Here is a 26,253-nt window from a genome sequence, read left to right as displayed (position 1 = left end):
CGTAAATTCTTGTGTTCTTTATTTTGCTATTGGTATTGCATCATCTCAACACGCTTCCGCGCATAACAATGTCAAATAAACATGTGGAAAGAAGCTCAAACGTGATAAATTGTTAGATGAAGAAAGGACACTGATTGATGAGTGAAGTGGAGTTTTGTAGATTTTACCTAGTTTACTTGGTAATGTTTGTAAAGGTTGTAGATCGAACTCGGGTCTGATATTATCTCACTTAAAAAACATATATTCACTCTCTTTTAGGGTGTGTTTGGATTGAGAGATTTGGAGAGAAAAGAAAGGGAGGGAGAGTAGGGGATTTAAAATCTTTTGTTTGGATAGCAAATGAGGGTGGAGGGAAATGAAGGGAGAGAGATTTAGAGGGATTCAATTTCCCTCTTCCAAGCCTAATCAAAATCTCTCCACAATAGGCAAGATTTGGAGGGAAATTGTATCTAAACACCCACACTCCATTTCCCCTCCCCTTCCCTTTTCTCCCTTTCCCTTCCCTCCTTCCCCCTCCCCTTCTTTTCCCTCCACTTTTACTATCCAAACACACCCTTAAGTCCTGATGTTGTAGTAAATCTAAGTTCATTTGTTGTTTTAGGATTGATTTATACACAAGTGCATCTTGTTTATGTTTATTGTATTTAATACTCCCTCCCAGTCACTATAATGTTCCCTCTTTCCCAAAACGGATTATTCAAGTAATGTTCCCCTTTCTATTTTTAGAAACTTTTACTCTTATTTTATTTATTTCTCTCTCCTATCACCAAACCCCACACAACTCTTTTACTCCTATTTTATTACTTTCCTTTATGTTTTGGCCCCACAATTCTTATTTAACTACTAATAATTCATCCCTCTCTCCTACCACCAACCCCACACAACTCTTTTACTAATATTTTAATACTTTTCCTTAAGTATCGTGCCCATATCAAAGGGGAACATTATAACGACTGGGAGGGAGTAGGATTTTAGTAACGGCCACAATCAATTTGGTTGTTAATTATCCTATTTATCACCATATTAATCTACCCAATATGGTGTGACTTAATGGGTGTTTATGGTGCCCTTTGTAACTCATCTATGTGAGGTGATTATAAATAAGATAAGAGATGTTGTTTGTGTAACCATCATATTCATCTTATTAACACACAACTTATATAATCTCTTAGTTAGTCTACCGTCTATGTGACTTGGGATTTGGGGCGTGGATATATTCCGGGACTCTAGTAGCCGCCGGAGGTACGATATACGATAGTGGGCAGTTAGCGAGCACAACGATCCGATCGCTTCCGCATTAAGGTATGTCCTTATTTTCCTACCGTGGTATCAGAGCAAATGTGTTTTGCTACCGCCCCTTCCATTTTTCGCTTATCCCTATTTTAATATGATCCGTTCATGTTAGAATGTTAAAATATGATTAGTTCATATATTTACTTTTCCAATTACACAATCACTGCCAATTGTTCCCATAAGGCCATTTGTATATGATTAGTTCGTATTCATTTCATTTCTTCTTTCTAAAGAAGACTACTAAAATGATGAGAGTCCCTGTAAAAACACTTTGTGTGTTCCATTCAGCCTATGTGGCTGTTTACCATCGGACTTAGTGTAGTCTTGTGGTCCTCTAGTCGACTCGTCTCATAGGCACACCGGGTGGGCCTGTTGAGTTCAAAAGGTTGCTAAGGCCACTGACCAACGTGTGTTAGTCGCACATCCGTCGATGGAATCGAACCCAGTACACAACAATCAGGCGTGTCAGTTACACGCTTGACGTTACGGAGTTTGTGTACACCCGCAAGACAGATTGTGACCGTCGAGGTTACGACTCTCCTGAATCCTGGTATGATACGGAGTCAATTTGGAAACTAGCCTTACTCCTTAAATATCAACTACACTCGAATATTTGATTCACGGGCTTTTGAAAATCTCGTCTTTGTGACGACAGTTGACCAGATGTCTGAATTGCTACGATGACAATTCACTAGACTGATCTATGTTGGAGTCAGTTAACTCGGTCCACAGTCGGCGGCGGCGTGTATGTGTTACACGCACTGAGGTCGGAACTGCGAGTTTGGTCATTCATTCATCAGACCTGTGTTCATATGTATGTCAATCATAGTCTTTGTCGTCTTCTTTGTGAAGAATTATCAAAAGACAAATGGTGATGGAATTAGCAGGATTGTGTTTAATTGAAAATTGGAAAGATGAATGGGAGACTTTATGGGTCCAGGGCGAAATAAATGGGTCGTTTATTATTTTGCATTCCATATTTCAATTACTTGGCTGTTATATCTATGTTTACTTGTATGATATGTTCATATAATTCTAGCTCTATATTATATGATTGTGTTTCATGTAATTTTTCTTATTAGATCGTATGAATTTGTTTTATGCGTATAATTCAATATCTTTGTGATTTTAATTAATACCCTACGACATTTTATGAATAAGTTTCATGTATTTCGTATTTTTTTTGTCTTTGGACCATATAAATAAGTTTTATATGTATAAATACATATCTTTGTGATATTATTATGTACAAGTACCAATTTGTTTGGTTAAAAATACGACTATATGAATATGTTTCATATAAAGAAAATAAATGTGAACTATATAAATTTGTTTTATATGCATAATTAAATTTCTTAGTGAAGTTAATTTTATATTCAATATTTTATGAGTATGTCTCATACATTTATTTTACGTGTAAATGATAAATATTTAAGTGATATTTTATAAGTTACGTAAAATTTATCCTTGTATGTAAATTTTATACGTCTTAGTGACATTTTTTGTTTTGAGCAATTGGCTAACAAAATTTATGAGTATGAGAAATACTAATGTTCGACTCTGTGTTCGATTTGTATATGCTACTCATAATTAAGTGTATGTTATTTTGCGAGATACATTATGAATTCGTTTTGTTTATTTTATCTTATGAAAATTGTGTAATTTTGTATTACATAAAAATAAAATATCTTATTAACATTTGTTGTTCATGAGATTTTATAACTTACATACAAGACTTATATCTTTGTGATATAATAGTAATCGTAAATTTATTTTACGAAAGGATTTATATTTTCGTGATATACTTGTACATGTAAATTTGTTTTACATTAGAGAATCCATTATATCTAGTGATATATAATAATGGTACATGTAAAATTAGTTTTTACATGAGAGATGGGTGACAATTGAATACATATTAGTTGTGTATCAACAACTCATTAAAATTATCATATGTGTTATGATCAAGTTTTTTTTATATTCTAACGATGTGCAAATTTGTTTTGCATAGTGTTTGTCTAATATCAAAGTGATACTCTATACGTGCTAATTTGTTTAGCAGTATTTATAAGGTAAGTGGCTAATTTGTTTAGCTGTTTATTAAGGGTTAATGAATTCGTTTCATTTAAAGAGTAAATTAAATGATTGAAATTCCTAGTTTATAGTGTTTGTGATGATTATGAGTTTAGCAAAATTTTCGAACGAACAATATAAATGAAGGGATTTTGATAATTTAATTTTTAATTGTGCCTTAATCCATAAACTAGTGTATGACAACAAGTGTTTTTGGTGATTTGTTCACCATAGTTTAGCGGTTAGAACTTTGATCACTAGACTGATAAGATTTAGTATCTTATTAAAATCACGATTTGAGAAATTGTGATCACTATTATATGATCGAGGTTAAATATCCTTCTAATGAGTAGGATAATGAGAATTTTTTTTTCTTTACCAGTATTTGTTCAACTATAGTAAACTTTATGCATGTAAAATTGTGTTATTTTGTATGTATACCTATTAACTACTTTTGAGACATGTCTTACCGCTTGTGTAGCGTGAGACTAATGTGTAAGTCAGATTCATTTTGACATAGGGTACAGGATTGTGTGTCTTGACCCGGAGAATTTGAGGATTGTCAAGTGTTTTATTTATCTTACGTGAAATGATTTTTAAACACGTGATTGGCTGACGTAAGAGTTTATTTATTTTTTCCATGGCGATTTGTTTGCCATCCGATTTTGGGATTAGAAAAATAGCAAACTCTTAATGGGTCATAGTCAACACGCTCAATCCTTAGTAAAAGTCTCAAAATTTATCGAGACAGGAAAAGAGTGCCTTTTGGCGCTAATGTCTCTCGATATAATTGTTAATGGTTTAAGTTTTTTCTTACTATGATTACAAATATGTGGTATTGTTTAATATGTCGGACTTAGTGTCGGCAAGAGAATAGTATGGAGATACTATAAATTTGGTTCATGTTAGTTTCGAGCCAAATGACATCCTTCTCCATCAATTCGAGTTATATGTTTATTTCTTGTATCTGCTACTAATTCTTGTCCTTTGTGGATTTAGAAACGGAGCGAGAATTTTTTATAACTCGTTGTTTAATCCATTGTTTGTCGATGGATAATTCAAAGAGGCTTTGTGCTACTTTGATTTGTTAAGTCTCTACGCGCTTGGAGTGCGTGGTTATTTTTCAATAATTAGTTTATTGAAAATCACGGATTCTACTTATTAAACCTCTTGTTAATAGTTTGATATGGCTATGTGTTTGGTCATAATATATATGTTCACCGCATTATTTTTTAATTTGATTCATCTCTTTGATTACATTTTCATGTATGTTCATTGTCTCTAACTTTTATATTTCAATCTATTTTTATTTTTAATTGTGGGTAGTTAAATGTTAAGGAGCATCATGAGACCGTAATTTTTCCTCTTTTATTTTTGAGATGATTCACGCAATGGGTTTTGTATCCATTATTTTGTCATTTTATAAAGTGTTTGATATGTTCAAGCAGTTTATGATAAAAGTGAAAAACCGTCTTTGAACTTAGAGTCAGAACTCTTAGTAAATGTGTTGGTTGTGAATCACTCTTTGATATGTTCAAAGTGTAAATCAGGAAAAATATGTGTGTTGATCTTACAATTCCTAATTGCTACAACAAGAGGTTGTTTTAATTGAGGAATTGTACATCACTTGATATGGTTAAGTGGCATCTAACGATCATCAAATTTTCCTTCTTATAGATTAGGGAGGATTCCATAAATATGTTTTTAAGGAAATTTTCCTCGCTCCAAATAAGTTTTGGATATAAGATTGATCATTCATGTCTTAACATTTGTCAAACTTTGTGTTCAAGTGACCCACAATATTTATTCACTTGGATGTATTTCTAGGTGTTGGCGAAGTCTAGTAGACATTTGTATTGTATTCGTTACAATGCAAAACTATCTATTGGTGAGTGGGAGAATTTTTTGTGAACCCCGTTGAGACACCAAGAATAGTTTAACTTCTCTCTATGTTTTGGATAGTGGGAGTATTTTCACGATCCAAGGTAAAGATGAGAGTTTGTCTACTAATGAGCAAATATTAGCTTATGTGTCAAGTTATAAGGATTAACATAAGGTCGATCCTTAAGGTATTTTGCTCATTATGGAGGATAGTGGGAGTTGTTCCTTCTATTCGTTTTTTGAACCACTTTTAGTAAGTGGGAGCTATCACTTTTAGTAAGTGAGTTTTTTTTTTTTTTTTGCCAAGTAATAAAGAATGGATTGTTATTATGAGAGCATATAGACATTGTGACAATATGTTTATGATAGTAAGGTTTAAGACTATTATGAGGTATGTTCTCAATTCGGATTTGTTCCGATTTTCTTCTAAATTTTGGTCATCTATTTGGATTTTGTTTTCAAATGGATGTAAAGACTATTTTCTCATATCAAGTTGCTCGGGAAAAGCTTATATGCATAGATCGATCAGTTGAGTTTGTCTCAAATGATTAAGATGATAAATCTTTGTGTACTTCAAGCTTCTTCATATGTTGAATGATCTATATTTATTTCTAATTTCATAAATCATTTGTGTGATGATTTAACTGGAATGGTAAAATATTTTTGGTTATATCAAAATTATATAGGAGAATAAGTTTCTCTTTGTTAATGAGTGACATATTGGTATTTAGAAGAAAAATAAAGTTTTTATGTCTAAACCTATGATCAAAAGTAAGAAACGATTAAGTATTGTTTCTTATTCTAGTGTAGTTGACATTTTGACGTGTACCTTGTTTAGTACATGGTTGAACGTCAATTTGTGATTGATAAGTATTTGTTACCTAATCAATCCTTTACACGTACAATGATATGTAATCAAGTGTTTTTCACTTTTACCTTTGTGGTAAGAGTAAATTAGTTCTTGTGTGGAACTAAGAGTTGTCATCAAGTAAGATTAACAAACAAGATGATTGGCACATTATTTTATAAGATGTGTTCTTAATTAGTTCATGTGTTGAGCTAATTGTGCGAAAAAGTCAACTTAATTTTTAATCTTGTTGAGTTTGGATGTGTTTAATGATGGACATTTTTGGATAAAAGATTTTGTATCTTTTAGAAATGGTTCATATGTATTTGTTGCATGATGAGGCACATAAGATATCACCAAGCTTTTAGATTACCTAATCACACAGGTAACCGCCTTGACACTTGTGTAGTGGGCAAGATGAGACTGAGTCACATTAACACTTAGTGAGTGTTGGAGATTATCTTTGTACATTAGTTGTATGGAAAGATATTGACTCGTTATATAGTCGCCTTAGTAAGTCTAAGATGAGACTTTTGTAGTCAAAGTATGAGAAGACACCCTATTTTCATACTAAAACTTTGAACCGAATCACAAGTGTCGGATTGGATATTGTGTATATCAATCTAGTGGCTTGGGTTAGATACTTGAGTAGTATCTAGACTTATGATTCGCACGACGTAGAAGCGTGATATGCCCATCGTAGTGGGAGCTATGTTGTGACACATATATCATACTATGTGTGTTAGTAAGTCGGCCGTTAGGAGTGACAGATGATTACCTACTTTGTCATTGTGTGATTCTATGGACTGTGTTGTCCAACTTTGTTTGATGCCCTTTGACTTGGAGCTATGATATGAAGTTAATTCTTGATGTTGCTACTTTAATATAAATTCTAAGGACCTAAAAGATTAAGGTTCAACGAATCATGTTAGGAAAGCAGTTAAGTTGAGATGGATTATTATTAGTGTCTAAGGAATGGTCAATTCAACTTCACCATAATTTCCTGGCCAGGGGTTATATTGTGTATATAACTAATATGATTATGATAGCATATGGGGACTATGTATGCTAACGGTGATGTTTGAATGATTTGGGGCGTTGATAATGTGAAAGTGTTATGTTAGTTTGATGGTAACTTAATATAACGCTACTTTGTTACTTTATGGTCGCACACCCCATTTCCCGTATGAAACATAAGAGATTGTTTATGTTGGAGTTGTATTGTCATAAACTTGGTTGTGTGACCAAGTGGGAGTATTGTCTTGGCTTTGTGACCAAATAAGAGTATTGCTTAGGTTTTGTGACTAAGCATCAATGCTACCATGGCTTGAGTGGCCGAGTGGGAGTATTGTATTTAATAGGATTTTAGTAACGGCCACAATCAATTTGGTTGTTAATTATCCTATTTATCACCATATTAATCTACCCATTATGGTGTGACTTAATGGGTGTTTATGGTGCCCTTTGTAACTCCTCTATGTGAGGTGATTATAAATAAGATAAGAGATGTTGTTTGTGTAACCATCATATTCATCTTATTAACACACAACTTATATAATCTTTTAGTTAGTCTACCGTCTATGTGACTTGGGATTTGGGGCGTGGATATATTCCGGGACTCTAGTAGCCGCCGGAGGTACGATATACGATAGTGGGCAGTTAGCGAGCACAACGATCCGATCGCTTCCGCATTAAGGTATGTCCTTATTTTCCTACAATGTTCTTTTGTGCATAGGTTAGTTGTTCATTTTTTTTTATGTTTAGGCATTTTTAATTGATTAGTGGTTAACTATTTTAATCCCTCCTTATATTTTCACTTACCATGTCTATTTGTGGCCAACATTTGATACTTGTACAATTGTTTCATTTTGTCTTCTAACCTAAAATATGATGGTGTGTGTCGATGGCTAGTTTCATATTTGATGGTGTTTTCTTGTTGTACTAGGATTTCTTACGTGAGTGCGGGTGATGCTAATCCTTACTTCAGGTCATCGGATTATTTTCGGGTCAAGCGGGTCAATGTTTAACAAAAAAAGAAAAAATAAGTTTAATAAACATGATTACATGAAACAGATACTTCCTCCATTCAACTCCACTCTACCTATTTGTATTTTGCACAAATATTAAGAAGGGTGGGGTTGGGTGGAAAATATTGTAAATAAATAATGGGGTATAATGTAATTAAGTGGAATATGAGTGGAAAATGGTGGAGTTTGATGTAGAAGTAGTGAGGTATGAGTGGCAAATATTGTAAATAAGTAATAGGGTATGAGGACAAAATGGTCATTTGGCATTCCTTTTTAGGAAATAGGTAGAGTGGAATTGAATGGATGAAAAAGGAAAGATGGTAGAGTGGAGTTGAATGGAGGAAGTACAAATTAAAGGGGATAAGCAAACCTACTAGAACTAATTAATATCCGGAAATTTAATTGATCTATAATATGAAACAAAAATCAATTATTACAATTGTAGGACACATATAAAATGGAAATTAATTTGAAGGGGTCTAGCCCTATAGGGTGACCTTAATACGGGTCGGGTTAAGCTACACATGTTATCAAAATCAAATCTGAGGATTGAGTCCTACAATCTTACAATTTTAGAATCCCCAGAGAGCATTATCAATCCCAACTAGGTAGTGTCATAAGTCATAAGTAAGTAAGATTTTACGGTTCCATTTGTTTAAAATCTATGCATATAATCATACTCCGATTTTAATGATTCTCTAACTGTACAATTTGATTTATTGTAATTGAATTTTTTGTAAGAAAAAAATATAAATTTTATTTTTCATAAATGTTGTCAAGAAAAAAATTAATTTTTATTTGATTTTTTCACATGAGAACATTCGTATTTAAGTCATCCAAAATATTATTGTACAAGAATTATTTGTGAAATGGAGAGGATCAGAATCAGAACACTTAAATTACGTAACCATACAAACTACGCTTGCTAAACAAAATCAAGCCCAACTGTAAGGAATCCATAAATGTATTGGGCTATTTGACTAGGTTGATGCACACTTCAAAGCAAAGTCTTCAAACATACGCTAAAAGAAACGCATATTTAGTTGCATTATAATTAGAGGTGGCAATTGGGTTAGTCGGGTCGGGTTATATCAGGTTACCATAACCTTTTGGGCCGGGTTCGACCGTTATCGGACCGGGTTAATTCGGGTCAAATGATGTGTCGGGTTTGGGTAGGGTCACTATCGGGTCTAGTGGTTTTATCACATTAATTCATTTTTTGTCCATTAAAATTATTTTTTCGACCATTATTTGGTTTGGTTACATCATTATTAAGCCAAACGTATCAATCGAAACACTAAATCACTCTCATTTTCTTCAATATTAAGCTTAATAGTTGTCGGGTTATCAGTTTAATCGAGTCAATATCGGGTTTGGGCCACTGATTATCAGGGTCGTCATCGGGTCAGGTCGATTTCGTATTGCAAAGTTCTCGGGTTCGTGTCGGGTCAAGCTTTCCAGCTCTAATTACAATAGAGGGAAAAGAGAATTCAAACCTGATACCTATTATCCATAATATCTCCTTCTTAACCACTAGACTAAGACAGCTAGTATAAAAGGTTAAGTTTGCATGGAAATTGGAAACCACATAGTATTAAAGCTAAGACCATCTCCAACAATGATCCATTCTATTCCTCAACTTTTCATCTCTCATCCTTTCTCACCCATCCAACACATCAATCCTCAAGTTTTCAATTTACAACAAAAACACCCCTCCAACAATGATTTACTTCATATTCCTCATCAATTATTTCTCTAACTTAAAATCTTGATAAATATTACTCGTATCAATAGTGGTCTCTAATTGTAGAGAAAAATAACAGATATTTTAATATAATTTTCATAATTTTTTTATTAATAATTTAATAGCATAAAATGTAAAAAAAAAAAAAAAAAAAAAAAAAAAAAAAAAAAAAAAAGTTTATTTTATCTCTCCTCTGCATCTCTCTCCTTTTCCCTCTTTTCTCTACACTCACAAATCCAATATTTTATTTAATGTTTGTTGCGCGTCTTCTTCTTCGACAAATAGCGGAGTAATCTATTCCTCAATATGTTGAGGATTGTTGAGGATCGTAAATTATCATTGGTATACTTCCTCAATTTTATGAGCAGCTTATTATGCGTCGTTGGAGATGCTCTAAGAAGCAAATTGGACATGTTCAAACGCATCTTCCAGGCCCCTAGGCAAACTCGCTACGGGGTTAGGCGGGTATGGCTAGCATTAGCTGGCATGTTATAATGGACACGGGGAACAACGATAATACGAGTAAAGTAAGGCCGTAAATAAATATAGTAACGTAAACATATAAAGTAGCCTTTGACATATCTATGGTTGGTTGAATAACAGCCGTCAGAGGTCCTTCCAAAACCATTGGTATGGCATACAAAGTCACGTTGTCTTATTCATGGGAGATATATCAAATCACGGGATCCATATCCTTTGAACAACATCAAGATTTTCGAATACTTTTCCAATTTTAAATAGGAGCTCAATAGCTCGATAGCTTAAAAACAACCCATTACAACTACCTACAAATTAGATACTCTAAAAAAATGACCGGCTTTTCGAAGAGTATTAGTCAAATATTGCGCATGAAAATAGCAAATGCTAATTGCAAAATAGCCCAGGCATGGATTGACAACTCTAGGACCGGATTAAAGACCAAACTAACGTAAATAGGTAGACTGTGAAATGAATCAAATAAAGTATGGGATGGTCTGATCCGGACTAAATTACACGATCCGCTTGGGCTTTAGTCTGGACATCCGAATGAACACCCCCATGAACTTGTGGTAAATTGGGCAGTAAATTTAGACGCTTAATCATTGTTGTTCTTCTTCATCTGACAAACTCATCAAAAATGGAATGGTGAAATAGTAGGTATGTTTATTGTTTAATGTTCTCCTTTTCTTTTTCTTCCTTTTCCTTTAGGTCAAAAATTAACAACTGTTTACATAAAGAACGGTTGTTATTAAAAGCTTCTGCTAATTAAATTATTTCCCCAATTAAATCAGCAAGTATCTTTTCTTCTCATTGTCTTGTTTTCCTTTTTATTCACACAAAAACAAAATCACGGTCATCAAATTATCAAGACAATTTCTTGATAAAAAGTTGATACGATAAATCATGATTGATGACAATATTTGCTAAAATATGCCAAGAATAAAGCAATTGAGTAACATACATGTAAATAACAACATCCTCAAACAACAAAAAGATATTATCTTTGGAAACAACGCAATGGCACCAAAAGAACAACCCATTGGTACTACCAGTAGTATTCAACGAAATAAAATGTTAAGCGAAAACATTCCATCTCACACAGATGGTTTTTTTTTGGCAGCCGTACAGAAAGGTTCCTTATACAAAGCATACCTGCATCTCTAAGTCAGGTGCAAACACTACATTATTATAACAAAAACTTAAACTAGGGGCGGGAGTTCTTGAAAAACGGGGTTTCTTCAAAGAGTTGCTGAAGTAGTATTCTGAAGATGTCAAATCTTTCCTTTTCTTTGCTATTTGAGCTTTAGGAGAGTACCTGCAACAAGACACACTTACGCCACGAGGACGTAGAAATTTATGGGAGAAGGATCTACTTATACAGAAAGTAGATAAATTGTGTCTTGGAGATTCATCTCCTTTGCTATAATTGTTCTTTTTTATGGTAATTCTCCTTTTCTCGTTACCGCGATGATTAAAAGGGCACCTGCAAAGCATAGAAGAAGAAGAAGCGCATGATAGCTTATCAAACGAAGAGATCTTACGCTCCTTAGGACAAGCTGAAAATATGAAAGGTCGATGGAATATCGAATCATTCAGGACTTCAGAACTTTTTGAGCTGGCTGTGTCGTTCACCGAAGAGTCGGGCAAGCTTGAATTATGAGCTACAACATTAGTAGTTCCATGGAGGATTTGATTACCAGAGAGAATAGAGGAAACAACCGAACTAACAGGAGCACTCGAACTTGCACTAGGAAGATCATGGTTCACATTGATGATAGTTGAAGAAGTTATGTCTTTGTTCATGACAATCGTCTTAAAACTCCGCTTTTTATGACGTTGCCTCCTTTTTTTCTTCTTACAGCCTAAAGTGCCTCCCTCCATAGTTGTCTCAATCCTAATGACCCGAATTGTAATAGTTGACAATTCCTTCTTATTGTAAAAGCTCAACTTTTTACCTTCAAGGAGCTTTTGATAAGATTGTCCGTGGATCCTTATACGGAAATTTCCTCCATCTTTTTTAGCGAATTCAAGAACTCTCTCATTAGAAAAATGATCATTCTTCTTTAAGCTAGCCTTCAAATCTGTACCACAATTACCTTGAGCATCCTTAACCTCCATATTCACCCTCTCTGCTTTAGCCTTTACTTCCACGACGTTTTGGTCATCCATCACCTCCGTGATCACACTTTCACTATCCTTTATATTGTAGTCAAATTCCGCAACCTGGTCTTTTATACTCACATCAGAATCAGCCGTCTTCTTCATATTTTTCCCAACCACGCCAACCTCAGGAGCGACCTCTAAAACACGTTTACCATTTTTCTTTATGAGAAGGTGGCCTTTTACGACTTCTAATTCTCTTAAAACATCTTTATTCCTTGGTTCGACCACTAACGCCTCAACTAAATCCACTTCAGCTTCCGAAAACCTTTTTAACTTCACACATGCAACTGCCCTACGAAAAAGCGCCTTAACATTACGAGGAAATTTGTCCAAAATCATAGTGCACAAATCAACAGCAGCTCTGTATTCCTCAAGCTTAATAGCACAAGCAGCAAGATTAGAATTAAGGGAAACCGCAAGGTCAGATAACGATTGGACATCTTCTCCTCCAATCATTCCAAAACTTATACCCAACAGTTTACAAGCTTCATCGTAACAAGCAGCGGCCTTGTCAAAAATTTTTTGCCTAAAAAGACAATTTCCCTTGTCTTTAAGTTTCTTCACCTCCACCAAAGGCGACCCTTGAAGATTCATAAAACAGCCAACCATCCTCTCCCCATCACCGTCCATAAACCCGTCATTAACATGGGCACAAGCAAAGTCTTCAAGAAACTGGTGACAAACGGTAGAGGAATCAATCACGCAAAAAACCCCAACTCAGCAAGAAGGGCAACGTTGGGGAGACAGTCGATGATCCCACAACACAAAACGAAAACTCGAAAAGGCCCAGCAACCAGAAACCAAGCGAAAACAACACCCAGTAGAACTAATCGGACTTAAAAACGGAGAGAAATCAGCTAAGAACTCCCAACAACAGCGATAACAGACCGACAAACCCGAAAAGAACTGAAAACTTATTGAACTAGACACGGACTGGACTATTAACAGCTAAAACCACAAGACAGGGAAGAAGGAATCACCGGTAATGTTGCACGAAAGCAGGTCACTGAAGAGAACCGCCCCAAGGAAATCGCACCACTTGATGGACAAACGCGATCTGATTGAAACCCAATCGGCCTTGAAAGCAAACAAAATACCAGATGAGCCAACAAAATCCCTAAAATCTACACTTATCAGCGACGATGGGAATGGGTGAGCGACGATCAGAGTAGAACCACGACGATCAGAGTAGAACAAGTTCGGCTCGCCGGCGACGGAATGGGTGATAGCGTTGGGGAAAGCGGCCGGCGAGCCGAGGAACTGGCGTTTTAATTACACAGATGGTTGAATAGGCAAAATGCACAATTTGTTCGAATTGAAAAATGACTAGATAAGTAATATTTATTGTGGTGGTAATTGTAGCCATATTGATAAGCAACAGAGTTGACAATATAAACTCCAATTTCTTCTAAGAATAAAAAATCTAAAGCGAAATCACAGAGGACAAAACAAGCTTTAGTAAATTGAATCACATTACTAACCTTGCAATGACTATAGAAAAAGGGCATATGATACAAAAATACGAGCAAACTACAACATAAAGTTGAAGTTACTACCACAAAATCTGGTTGGATTGAACTGTAATACTCCGTATTTTAGTTGGAGTACTCGGTCGAGTACTTGGTTGGTACTCGGTCGAGTGTGAGTTACTCAGTCGAGTGCACTTGATCGAGTAAACCGGTTCAACTAGTTTAACGGTTTCTATTATATTTTGACCAAGGGTTTTGTTTATAACGCTTAAGTTATTTCTAATTTCATTTTAGCATTTCTAAAACCTTTTATATGTTAGGTTCATATACCTATTATTAGACTCCTCTAATAGTGAACAAATTAATTGTTTATAATTTATTCTTTAGATCTAGTGCATGCATAACAAAATAAGAGATTTATAAGAAAACAATGTCCCTTACATTGTTAATTTCGGTTTTATGGGCACAAGTAAGGTCTCCTACCTTCACTTGTTCTTGAGCTATGATGAGTAATAGGATGATCCTCCAAGACCTCAAGTATAGAAGTCACTCCTCTTGATTGCACCCAAGATTATCCCTTATCCCCACTAAATAATATTTGCTAGATATTTGTTTAGTAGTTTACCTTAAAATTGATTACTAATACTCATATATTACACTAATAATATTAGTAATCTTTATTGAACAATTTGAATCAAACTTCACAAGTTTTAGAGGAAAAACTATGAACAAGAGAGAGGTTTTTGCATGTTGTAAACATTAAGCATCTTTTAGAGAATTAGAGAGAAAAATAAGAACAACAAAAGTGTTGTTGTATGGTATGTGGACCGGCCACTATGCTCTTAATAAGAGCATTTTTACTTCTCAAAAAACCCTTTTACAAATGCTCTAAAAGTTTTAGGTAGTAGTGTAAGCATGCCATAATTTGTTGGAGAATCTTCCAACAAGAAATGACAAAAACAAAAGCAACTCCACCATGCTTCTATATGGACGGTTGGCATAGTTTATTTGGGTCCATTTTTGTCTTATAATATTTGTCCCACAAATGCTTATAAGTCTTATGATTAATTATCTTACATAATTAAATATTAATTTGATCATACAACAATTATGACACAAATTAATAAACATATATTCACTCAACTTATTGAGTAATATTTTATCATTATATCATCATATAATGGGTCCCATAATAGTTAGTTAGTTAAATTTACAACCTCTTGTAAATATAAATAACTAATTACCTCTACCTCGAAACATTTATAAAACCTCAACATAATTTAGTGAATTAACATATTAATCCACTAAATATGATCTTATTTAATCACATTATAATATAAGATACATATTTCCTCTCATAAATATAAATTGTTCATTTTAAGGAATTAATCAACTTGTATCAACATACAATTAATTAACTTTATAGATAAGGGCATCATTCTTTAGGTGTGACCTTAAGGGATCAACTGACCACCACCGTCCCACGACAGTAACGTCAAACTCTAGCAAGCCAATCGTTACCGATTAATGTTGATCAGTTGACTATATAATTGAATCATCCCTTACGTATTCTTTATATGAGATTTAATAATGATATTTAAATCATGTGATCGCACTATTGTTGAGGACACATTTCCCAACAATCTCCCACTTGTCCTCGACAAGTGTGCGTCACCAATTCTCTTGTCCTATTACAATCTCCCACTCAATGCAAGGTGTCTTGCAGGTCGTACTTACATTTGATCATATCTTGAGTGGTTTTCTCGATCTGGAGATTAACTGTCTGACCGGAATTATCTATCATAGATACCTTCCGAGCGTGGCCACGCATTTCCAGTTAACTACTCCTTGAGTGGCCTTGAGATTTCAAACAACCCTGACAAGGGGTGGACAATTCCTATCGCCATATTCCCTTCGTTCAGCCACAGTCCATCATAACCCAAAATATACCCAGTTTGACCTCATTTACGAAATCGTAGAGTATAAATCAAAGCTAATCAGAAGTTGTGCCAACTTGGGCGAATAGTCTCTAGTCAAAAGAATCGACTCATAAGAATACTATAGTAGCTCTTGCCACGACCAGGCTTTATGAATTACCAGAACTCTATAAGCGGTCATTGCCCGACAGATTGTCCCATACAGTCTGCCTATGTGATCGACTAGTCATCCCATATGACTCTATGGCACTTGAACTTGCCATCAATCGCATCACACTCTAGTCACTTCGAGACGTCACCTCATATAAGTAACTAGGGGCGAATACCATGTCAATCCAGTTCACTTTAATGGGGTTCAATTTGTCTCTACAACTCATTCGGATATGACAAGGTAGCGGGTGAGTTTAATAAAACTCAAACGATAAATGTGATTATCACATATGAACAGTCAATACACTATTACTACTTCATATTGTATAATCTTTAGTGTATTATAACACTAGTTAAAATGCAATACAAGCTTGGCAAGTGGATATACCTGATATTCATATATTCCAACTTTTTTAATTGTTATTTCCTTCCATTCAATGTCATCTCTTAATGACATGAATTTCTCTAAGTATATATCTAGACTTCATACTAGACCTGAGCTCTTTAACTTGAAAGAAGCTTCCACTGTTATCGCATAACTTGTGATAAAGTCATTTGTAGAGGGATTCACCCTTAATCCCTACGTTGACCATTTTATCACAACTTACTTAGATTCCTTTTGTAGAATTTGCAATGTGCGAAACTAAAACACATTTCTTAGTTTCTTACTCCTTTGTCAATAACATTAGCTTAGGATTTCATCAAATCCTTTTAAGCTTGGAAACTAAAGTTGGTGCAACCCTTCAACACCTTAACTTAGTTTATCATCCAAACATGTGTACAAGTCATCAATTGTACTTTAAGGCTTTCACAAGCCCATCTAATGAATTAACTTGTTATTGATTCATAATGTACCTAGAATATGGTACATCATAGCACGTGCGTCTGTTGGCATACATAATCGTTCTAATGGCGGAAACATTAGTAATCGATTTCATGTAATCAACAACTTAATGGGTTCAGTGAACGACTATGATTCCATCATAGTAATTCCACTTTCATCATCATGAATAAGCCATTCAACTTTGTTGTTGTACAACAGATGTGATATATCTTATCCTCATAAGACTCTCAACTCTATGCCAATATTCTCTTACATAGATTCAAAATCTAGAATACTTTGCATCCCTTTCCATGTCTCCCAATTACTCTTACCAGAAGAGAGTATTGGTATATTATTCTCAATGAGTAATATGTTATCAACATATAAGACATGGAGAAACAATTATAGCTCCCACTTAACTTCATGTATATCATGATTCTTCAATCATGTGAATGAAACAATTCACTATAATCACATGAACGAAAAGTATAATCCTTTAATGCTAGCTTAAGACCATCTTGTGATGACTTAAGATAGCTACACATAATATGTCAGGATTCTTAGATCTTCATCTAAGGTTTTGTGTTTTAAACACTTCCTTCTCTAAATTCTCATTTTAGAAAAGCGAATTTATATTTGCCATTCTTCATTATAATGAAATGCGGCAATTCCTAACATAATTTGTCTTGATCAACATCTTTATGTAAATCTTATGCATTTGTGTACTCTAAAGCTCTATTTCCCTTTAAAGAGACCCTCACTTTAAAGTAAATCTACTCATGAGCAACAATTTTTGGATTGTAATGCTTCGGCTCTTATATATAACAAGGTCATTATATATATATAACAAGGTCATGATACTATCACTTTCACAAAGTAATATTTTTTAAACAATAAGACATGTGCGATAAACTCCCACTGAACTATGCTCTCATACTATCTTCATAGATAATAGTTCAATACCAACTCCCACTCTATAATTCAATTACTTTCACAAAGTAATATTTCAACTATAAGAGGTGTTTGTGACGATACAATCTTCTCCCACTCTATCTCTCAGAAATACATCTATCTTCTTGAGAGATAGTTTTGTGAGACACAAACATATATATTTTAACGGAGTTTAGCTTTCAAAAGGCCATCCTAACATGGCAGCTTGATAATATACGAGTCTTATCCATGTCATCTGTTTGATAGACTCTCTATTCTAGGTATCTCATGGTTGACCATCCAATTAGAATTACTTGTCCGTTTTGGATTGCAAATTCCCAAAATTGAGTTCATCAACTCAAACCAACTCACATTAGTTTGATCTTATGGGTAGTGACGCTAGGTCATAATCCATCTTTAATAAATCAAATTTATTACTTAGATCTTTGCCACTACGATTGGGTCGTAATGCTTAGAACTTTATTCAATTGGTTCTCTACGTCATTTAAGAAACTTCTCAAATCTCTCAAATGTTTCACCTTTTATTTGATTAAGTAAATATACCCTTATCTACTTGAATCATTGGTAAAAGTGACGAAGTAGTCATAAATTCCCCTTGCGGTGATGCTCATTAGAACACATTCATCGGCATGTATTAGTCTCAACAAATCACTTGCTTGTGTCCCTTTACCACTAAAGGAAGTACAAATTATATTGCAAAGGAGACAAGATTCGCATATTCCATATGATTGAAAATCAAATGGTCTAATAATTCTAGTCGACACTAGCATTTTAATGTGTTTCTCATTTACGTAACCTAATTGAAAAATCAAATGTACAAATCATTTGGATTACTTGTTATGAGTCTTTTGGTGCGTATTATGTAGATATCTTTACATGAGTTGGAACTGTCTAAAACTTGTGTATCATAAAGATAAGTGACATGGCTCACATCCACGTCTATTTTCAATAAAATACAATAATTGTCTTTGAGGACAAAATATAGATCATTTCATGTCTCACATGGAAATAATGTTTTAGACTAAGTGGGAACATAATAACAATTATGTAAATCATAACTCAAAACTATTAGCAAAAACAAGTATATAAATTTCTCTTGAAGTGGCGGCTACCCGAGCTCCCTTTCATTATCTCAAATTCATATCACTCTTGTTTAGCTTTTCCACATTTCCAAGTCCCACTTGGAGTAACAAGCCCAACTTTGATATCTTCTAAATACTTGGGGCAATTTCGCTTTCAATGGCCCATGACATTACAATAATGACATTCCTCATAGGATTTGGCACCCTTCTTGGTCTTGGTCTTGGTAGTCCCACTATCCATTTCCAATTTATAATCAGGTTTGGGTTTCTCGCCCATTTTTGCCTTCCCTTTATTAATACCAAAACTCCTTTCATTTGCAAGAACACTCTTGCTAGAACTCCCACTCAATTTGATATTCCTCATTGTTTCTTCAAACAAGGATTCCTTAGGCTTTGTAAGATTTTCTTCACAAGAATTTCTTTTCAAGGTGGTGGGCAATAATATTGGAGTGGGTGGAGTGGAGGTGGTAAAGAAGCAAAAATTTCCATCCTGACCAATGTCAATGCGTAATTCTCTAATCGTTTCATTGTCATAATCGGAGCATTTGTCATCGTATGATTGGAGCCATGTTTCAACGGTGATTGGTGTAGGAGTATTAGATGAATTCATTGCGTATAATTAACTACAAAAATGGAAATGAAGGAAATAATTATCATCTATCGTTTTAATAATACTCGTAAATTTAACTACAAGCATTGCATTTATATAGTGACCTCCACCTAACTACATAAATGATTCCGAGATCCAAGTTCATATCAACTCGGGCACGGTGAGCCGATTCATCCCTTACTAATATAACTCGGTGGATTAACTTTTTAATCGATTATACTTTTAGAACTCTCGGTCGATAAAAATTACTCTAATTCTCATCTTTAGCCCGGAACACATGCGACGACGGTCAACAATACTTCCGTTGAGCTCAATCCAAATTTCGATGTAATAACATTTTATTACCCCACTTCGCCAACGTAACAAAGTTTGTATTACGGTGAAGCCGGATTAACTCCCTCATGAAATTGGTACTTCATGGGTTTCTACTATTTGGTAAGGCTTTATCTCAATTATTATATGTGAGAGGTCTTGTCAATTTATTATCTATCACGTTTTAAGTGAACTAAAGCGGTGAACTACGATAATTATAATTGACACGGTCGATGACTCGATATGATATGCATGTGTTGTTATGGCGATTTGGCAATGCATGTAACATATTAAAAGAAATGCAAAGCAATAAATAAAATTCCTAGTATGGCCTTCCTAAAATAGAAAATTAAATAATCTATTACATATTCGGAAACCAACTCCTTTGGTCCCTTGAATCTTCAAATGGCACGCCTCCTAAGACACCGTCTTCGTCGGATCACCTTTTCGAATGGCACCGTCTTGAAGAAGCTCCATAATTACAAATAATAATAAAAATACAAAACTATTCCTATTATACATTTGTAAAATGGAAAAACTAATAAAAATAAAATAAAAGTGATACGAGATCACATTAAATTACAACCGAATCAATATTCCCTTTCATTACGGGTAATATTGATAAAACTAGGGCCATACTAAGATAAAATTACATAATTCAAAATTATATAAATAAAAGACATTCAACAATTGAAATATGCAGGATTATAATATGTACCTATCATGCCAAATGATGTGCCAAAATCGCCCTATTTAACTTATGTCGTCCATACAACCCGGTTTCATGGAAATGCGTGATAATAACCTTTTAAAATCACTAATTAACACTTAAATCACATCTAAGCTCAAGTTAATTATCCTAATACATTTTAGGACTCAAAAATCAGTCATCACTTAATTTTGACAATAATTCAACTTGATTTAATTTTATGTTCATTTTTGACCTTAAAAACACAATATTTATGAAATAAATCTAAATTAAATCATAAAAGTTTCAAAATTTAAATTTTAAATTTTTGAACATTCTGGAATACATCCATAACACTCATAATGTCAAAAATAATGGTTAAAATTTTCGAATTAATTTTGAGAAAATATAGTTGTATTTTTATCGGTTTTATCTCATAAAATGTATAAAGTATATGAAAATTAAACCAATAATTTTTCCAACTTTAGATCTGATTAGTGTGATATTAATGCAACTTAAAATAATTTTCTCAAGTCATGGAATACGTTTTAGCTAATTTTTGCTAAAATAGTCACTATTTATGCCATTTTTACTCAAAAATCCATAAATCATGCTAAAGAAGATATTTAAATCTATAAATTTACATACTCTCTGTAAATCTTTCATGTGACATCATATTAAAAGATCATGGCTTAATTCGAAATTTAACTAATTTTAACCATTTTACCTCTTTTAATCTATCTTTATCTCATAAAAATCATAAATCATGCAAAATTAATCAAATTAGCTCGTCCTTTTACACACAACTTGTAAAATATTCATGTGAGGTCATATAAATGTTTCAAGGTCAGAAACGAAATTTAACTATTTTTAGCATTTTAATACCCATTTTAGTCATAAAAATGTAATAAAATGACCAAAAATCCTTAAAATGAGCAATAAATTTCCATGAATCATAAAAATGACCTAAAAACATTTTAGAACCAGAATATATAACATTCATGGTGATTTCGTGGCTTATTCATATAAATCACAAATTTTTAAGTTTTATATGTTAACTTTTTAACTCGGAAAAACAATAACCTATTATGCATGCAACATCCTTATGCTCTGATACCACTTGTTAGGTTCATATACCTATAATTAGACTCCTCTAATAGTGAACAAATTAATTGTTTATAATTTATTCTTTAGATCTAGTGCATGCATAACAAAATAAGAGATTTATAAGAAAACAATGTCCCTTACATTGTTGATTTCGGTTTTATGGGCACAAGTAAGGTCACCTACCTTTACTTGTTCTTGAGCTATGATGAGTAATAGGATGATCCTCCAAGACCTCAAGTATAGAAGTCACTCCTCTTGATTGCACCCAAGATTATCCCTTATCCCCACTAAATAATATTTGCTAGATATTTGTTTAGTAGTTTACCTTAAAATTGATTATTAATACTCATATATTACACTAATAATATTAGTAATCTTTATTGAACAATTTGAATCAAACTTCACAAGTTTTAGAGGAAAAACTATGAACAAGAGAGAGGTTTTTGCATGTTGTAAACATTAAGCATCTTTTAGAGAATTAGAGAGAAAAATAAGAACAACAAAAGTGTTGTTGTATGGTATGTGGACCGGCCACTATGCTCTTAATAAGAGCATTTTTACTTCTCAAAAAACCCTTTTACAAATGCTCTAAAAGTTTTAGGTAGTAGTGTAAGCATGCCATAATTTGTTGGAGAATCTTCCAACAAGAAATGACAAAAACAAAAGCAACTCCACCATGCTTCTATATGGACGGTTGGCATAGTTTATTTGGGTCCATTTTTGTCTTATAATATTTGTCCCACAAATGCTTATAAGTCTTATGATTAATTATCTTACATAATTAAATATTAATTTGATCATACAACAATTATGACACAAATTAATAAACATATATTCACTCAACTTATTGAGTAATATTTTATCATTATATCATCATATAATGGGTCCCATAATAGTTAGTTAGTTAAATTTACAACCTCTTGTAAATATAAATAACTAATTACCTCTACCTCGAAACATTTATAAAACCTCAACATAATTTAGTGAATTAACATATTAATCCACTAAATATGATCTTATTTAATCACATTATAATATAAGATACATATTTCCTCTCATAAATATAAATTGTTCATTTTTAAGGAATTAATCAACTTGTATCAACATACAATTAATTAACTTTATAGATAAGGGCATCATTCTTTAGGTGTGACCTTAAGGGATCAACTGACCACCACCGTCCCACGACAGTAACGTCAAACTCTAGCAAGCCAATCGTTACCGATTAATGTTGATCAGTTGACTATATAATTGAATCATCCCTTACGTATTCTTTATATGAGATTTAATAATGATATTTAAATCATGTGATCGCACTATTGTTGAGGACACATTTCCCAACATTATAAACCTAGAGAGAGGGAAAGGAATAAGAGTTTGTCGAGTATTTCTTTTTATTGGAGATTTCTCACCTATTTCAACCTAATTCGATTCCCTTATTTGTAAGTCGATTTCATTCAATTGTTTATGCTATTTTAAAGTCTTATTCTTCGAAAAGTTTGAAAAGATAGTCCTATTTATTTGAAATCTAGTTTATGCAGATCAAATTTCGTAGCCTAATTCCTTATGGTTTATTCTAGGTGATTTATTTATAAACCTATCGCTGAAAAGTCTGCAAATTTGATTTGGTAGTGGAAAATATTTTGAAACCCTAATTTATATGTCGATTCAGTTTTGAGTCTTTTTAATAAATCATATTTGTAGAGTCTAGATGACAATATAATTGGAATTACCGAAAAATGATGTTTTAAACTCATTTTATGAATCGATACTTTTTATGTGACGGATTCTGTCAGCTTTTGGAAATCAGTCTGAAAACCCTTGATAAGTTTCGAATTTGAGAAAACTTCGTTATATAAGAGTTGTAGCTAAGACTCGTGGGCTTCCAATCCAATTAGCCTTGTATCGATTTGATTTTTCTGGAACTAATTATGCATTTTATACCGAGTCTGTCATGTGCTGGAAAATAAAAAAAAGTCGTGTTTGTTCTTTAAGTTGATATTCCTATTAAGTTATGATGAGTCTACGTTATGTGCATGATTAATTGATTGAGTAGGTGGTAATTATATATAATTATGCTATGTAGGTGATGGATATGTGAAGGATCATAATTGATTGCTTGTGATCGGAGTATTGCTAAAAGGTAGGGTTTCCCTACTCACTTGATTGCATAATTGATTTAAGTTGATGATTGTGATGTTGTGATTTAATCGATATGATACTATTGTTGTTGATTGTATCCTGGAGTATTAGAGTTGAGATGGAATGGTGATGTTTGCGAGGTGCGTCCTCGCTGAGTGGAGTCACTTGCGGGAGTGGCTTCACGCCCTTGATTCGCCCTTTGTGGAACCTGCCACAAGAGGGGATGTGCACATTAATGAACATGGGTTATCGCTCGTGTGATGAGCGGGGCTTAGGTGGGAAAGGCTGCGGTCCCCCACTAGCGGTGAGGATTATTTGTTGCGGCAGTAATCTGACAGGGCTACACACATAAGTGTGTAGTCAGTTATGAGATGTGATTGGGAGTTGGAGATTGATTGTGGAACAGTTGTTTTATCTTTGTTGTATTTGCTTACTTTGATTATGCGGTTAACCGCCCCGTTGTTGTTTTGTAAACTTGTGGTGATCCATTCGGGCATGGTGATCATATTGTGATAGATGATGGTTGTCTTAGCTACAAGGACGAGATGTGATGTCATCACTTCGAATCTAGCTTCCGATGTTACGAGTTTAGCTGTTTTGATTTCAGTTGTTTTGAGATTAGCAAACATTTCTTTTGGTTTGGTCTTGGAACAATGTAATCGATAACTTTATATACTTTAATAAATGTTTTGGGATGGTTACTTTTGATATACTAGTCTCGGGAAACCGAGATGGTAACAGTCTCTCATGCTAGGGTGGTCTTGGTAAGGCACCTTGGTATGTGGGGGTGTTACAAAGACTTGATCGAACTAACAAAAGTAATCATCCAAATTCTGACTGATAAAGATTGAAGGCAAGCAGATAACAAAGACTTACAATCTAAAACAAATAAATTAGGCTTGGGAAATCATCTAACATATATAATTTGAAGAACTAGATCTGAAAAATTTGTCACTGATAGAGATTCCAGGTCAAACCTTTCTTTAAGTAGGCACAAGACTGGTTTAAGCTTTCCTAGGATTAGCATCATCTTTTCATCCTTTGTCAGTATAAATTTGTTCTCATTTGAGGATTTGGATCTTGAGATCTTGTTTTTCTCTTGTCCAAACCCCGACTTTGATTACTCATCGTGTTTTTGGTGCTTTACTCCTCAGTTAAAGATGGCGTTTTTTTTCTGGACTGTTTATTGCTTCCTTTATCAGTCGTATTGATGCTGAAGAGTGTTGTTCATCTCATTACTTGTTAAGAGAGATAAATTTGAAAAACATTTTTAGAAAATTAAGCTTAAGAAATAAAAACTCATTTTCAACAAACTAAGCTAAACTATTTTCCTCGAAATATCGATATCGAGTATGTAATATATATCGGCTTCCAGACTTTTGATATACACAAATTTTTTAATATTTTTTTGACTCAAAACATAATTTACTATATGATTATACAAATAATAACTATAAAACTATTGGGAAATTCTCTCTTATACCCCGTAAGTTTTCACTTTTCTAGGTTGTACCCTTAGGTTTCACTGAATATCATCAGTTATACCCTTAAACTTCGTTAGTTGTTCCCAAAGGTGATCAAACTCTCTAAAAACGTCTATTAGCATCGTTAAGTGCCTACATGGCACAATTAAGTGTGATAACATGATTTTTTTCCCTTCCTTTTATTGCAATTACTAATAAAACACACATTCCCTTATTTTTTACAATTATTTCCCTTCATTCCCTCTATTTTTTTCTCTTACTTTCGATGTTCTTCATGTACAATTTTCTCGCTCTCCTTTTAATTAACATGTCTTCTTCATCTTGCAATTGGAAAAGGAACAACTTAATTGAAGGACTTGAATTTCGAAATCTCACTCGCATTTTTTGCTGTAAGAGTGCGGTCTTGAAAAATTATTTATCACAATCAAATGTAATATGCTCAAGGAAATGAAGAATGATAAAGCCCTAATTTTTTCAACAAAAGTAATGATTTTTTTACACGGATTTTCACAAACCAAAACCCTAATTGCAAAGTTTAAGTACTCCAAAAGTTGAGGGATGAATGAGAATTTCAAGGATTGTATAGGTAAATGGCACATCGACTCCATGTCTTCAAGACTGTACTCCTACCACATAAGTAGCAAGTTTGATTTCAAAATTCAAGTTCTTTAATGGAGTTGTTCTTTCTCCAATCGTTAGATGAAAAAGACATGTTCAAAGAGAGAGAGAGAGAGAGAGAGAGAGAGAGAGAGATGGTATGTGAAGAAAAGCAAAAGTAGAGAAAAAATAGAGGGAAATAATTGGAAAAAAAAGAAGAAGGTGTGTTTCATTACTAATAAAGAAAAACTAGTTTTGTGACCCGTGAAATTCACGGGTTGTTCTATTTCTAGTGTAATATTTTAGTGATTTAATACAACAACATACTACGATTTTCATGTTTTAAGGGTTGTATAAATTCAATTAGTCTTTTATACAACAGTTTATCAGAAA

General features: G+C 33.6%; 1 long non-coding RNA gene across 1 annotated transcript; it reads right to left on the bottom strand.

Annotated features, from left to right (window-relative positions):
- Nucleotides 1-18,726: 18,726 nt before the first annotated feature.
- LOC141615198 (uncharacterized) lies at nt 18,727-22,171 on the bottom strand. Its single transcript, XR_012529704.1, has 2 exons — nt 21,779-22,171; nt 18,727-19,543 (listed from the first exon to the last, which is right to left on the bottom strand). It is a non-coding gene; the product is annotated as an uncharacterized LOC141615198 (long non-coding RNA).
- Between the last annotated feature and the right edge of the window lie 4,082 nt (nt 22,172-26,253).

Source organism: Silene latifolia, chromosome 11 (genome assembly GCF_048544455.1).
Source record: "Silene latifolia isolate original U9 population chromosome 11, ASM4854445v1, whole genome shotgun sequence".
Classification (NCBI taxonomy): Eukaryota; Viridiplantae; Streptophyta; class Magnoliopsida; order Caryophyllales; family Caryophyllaceae; genus Silene; species Silene latifolia.
This window is presented reverse-complemented; position numbering and strand designations above follow the sequence as displayed.